A 2,500-nucleotide genomic window follows, 5' to 3' on the forward strand; every position below is an offset into this window, starting at 1 on the left:
AGAACTGAAATGTCTAGAATAGCAGAAATGGTCGTCACAGTGATATGCTGATGTAGCTCTGTGCGAGGACATAAGAACATTTCCTTTTGGGCCTCTTTTTGCGACTGATGTTGTTTTCTTGCAGCACAGCTTGATTAAGCTTTAAAGTTCACCTCCTACCAAGGAGCTGAGTTCCGTGGCATACGTTCCTACCAAGGAGGTGAGTTCCGTGGCATACGTTCCTACTGGAACCACACTAGTGGAACTCAACGCTCACTAGAAGCAGTGAGACTTCTCAAAATGAGCCAGCTTTTGGCCAAGCGAGGGTCATGTCATCATTTAAGGGCTTCCTTGTGGTCATGCAGTGCATCCTGAGATATGAACACTAGGGGGAGCTGATGAGCCTCTAACCCAATGTGCCTGATGGACTCACCTGGACACAGTGAAGACCAGAGCCTGGACTCACAAGCCATGAAGAGTTTAGAAGCCATCAAACCCAGCCTGAGCACCACAGCCATATATGAGACCGTATATGCTTCTAGAATATAGAATACCTGAGACCGTATATGCTTCTAGAATATAGAATACCTGAGACCGTATATGCTTCTAGAATATAGAATACCTGAGACCGTATATGCTTCTAGAATATAGAATACCTGAGACCGTATATGCTTCTAGAATATAGAATGCCTGAGACCGTATACTGTATGCTTCTAGAATATAGAATATACTATATCTTATCATTGACCTGAGACCGAATATGCTTCTAGAATATAGAATATACTATATCTTGTCATTGACCTGAGACTGTATATGCTTCTAGAATATAGAATACCTGAGACCGTATATGCTTCTAGAATATAGAATTTACTATATCTTATCATTGACCTGGGACCATATATGCTTATATACAGCTCACCCACCTTTCTGAGGGGTGAGTGTGTGTATGTGTGTGTAGCTGAGGGGTGAGTGTGTGTATGTGTGTGTAGCTGACCCACCTTTCTGAGGGGTGAGTGTGTGTAGCCGACCCACCTTTCTGAGGGGTGTGTGTGGTTACAGTGTCCTTCTGTAACCTAATCGGGTAGAGGCTGCCACACACACACACACATTGCTGTTTGTTCATCTCATCTCAAGGTAGAGCACAATTAGGCATCACACACACACACACACACACACATATGGTGCTTCTTTGTACCTTTGGTGCTCCGTACAGGGAATACTGGACATCCTTGGATGTGTGAGTGAGAGAGAGTATGTGTGAGTGTATATGTGCACCCTTTCTGATCCTACTGCTAGCAATAGAAACAGTGGAATCACATTTCTGTATGTGTGTGTGTGTGTGTGTGTCTTCTCTCAGTTTCTCCTCTGCCAATGGGTGCTGCTCCTTTCTCAGTATGTGTGTGTGTGTGTGTGTGTGTGTGCTTTACAGGGAGTCCTGTTCCCTGACTCATGAATAAAATAGCATGCTGAAGCTGGGCAAATTCACCCAGGGAGACGTGAACACACACACACACACACACACACAGCTCTGAGAGAGGAGGACTGCGTGTATCTGCCCAGGACCACTCCTGCCCACACACGCACACCTGTGTGGACCTGCTCAGAACCAGCACCAGCAGAACTATTAGACCCAGTAGAACCGGTCAGGACACACACACACACACACACACACACAGGACCGGTCGGATCTCCCTGCAGCCCTGGGGGGGGAGGGGGGGCACTGGAGTCCCTGAGCCCCGGAGATGAGTGTGTGTGTGAGTGTGTGTGTGTGTGGGAGGCCAGGAGGACGCTGGGCTGAGGAGGCAGCGGCCGGTGGATGAGTGGCCCCGCGGGGAGTGTGTGTGTGTGTGTGAGTGTGTGTGTGTGAGTGTGTGTGTGTGTGTGTGTGGACACCGGCCCCAGGCCATGGAGCTGTCGCGTCGCCTGCACTGGATCCGCCATCGACCATGGAGGACCCGAGCACACAGGAGGGAGTTCAACAGTGAGTCAGCGCCCACACTGTGTGTGTGTGTGTGTGTGTGTCTGTGTGTGTGAAAGCTAGGTGTTGATTAAGTGTTAGTGTGTGTGCAAAATGGTGTGTTGCTTTGTTGCATGTTGCGCTTGTGACTGTGCGTTCTAGATCTGAGCCCAAGGTGGAATAACAACAGTGTGTGTGTGTGTGTGTGTGTGTGTGTGTGTGTGTGTGTGTGTGTGTGTAACAGTGACTCGGACATTTGTACAATATATTGTGTGTGACTGTGATATCGTGTGCATGTGATGATGTGTTAGTGCTTGTGTGTGTGTGTGTGTGTGTGTGTGTGTGTTATGTTGTCTGCTGGTCATTAGACTGAGTGCTGGTGGTCGTGCTGCTTTCTTTGTGTGTGTGTGTGTGTGTGTGTATGTGTGTGTATAAGAGTGTGTGTGTGAGTGTGTGTGTGTGTGTGTGAGAGAGAGAGAGAGAGAGCTATCAGACAGAGCTGTGTTTCACAACCTTTTCTCCTTGAAAGCCGCCTTGCCTGTGTCTAAGACAAGCCAGGGCCCC

At 48.4% G+C, this 2,500-nt stretch overlaps 1 protein-coding gene across 1 annotated transcript in view; it reads left to right on the plus strand.

The window, feature by feature from the left end:
• Positions 1-2,500, plus strand: part of ripor2 (RHO family interacting cell polarization regulator 2) — a gene marked incomplete in the record, with an annotated part of 183,605 nt that overhangs the window by 94,849 nt on the left and 86,256 nt on the right.

This window comes from Sardina pilchardus, chromosome 24 (genome assembly GCF_963854185.1).
Source record: "Sardina pilchardus chromosome 24, fSarPil1.1, whole genome shotgun sequence".
Taxonomy (NCBI): Eukaryota; Metazoa; Chordata; class Actinopteri; order Clupeiformes; family Clupeidae; genus Sardina; species Sardina pilchardus.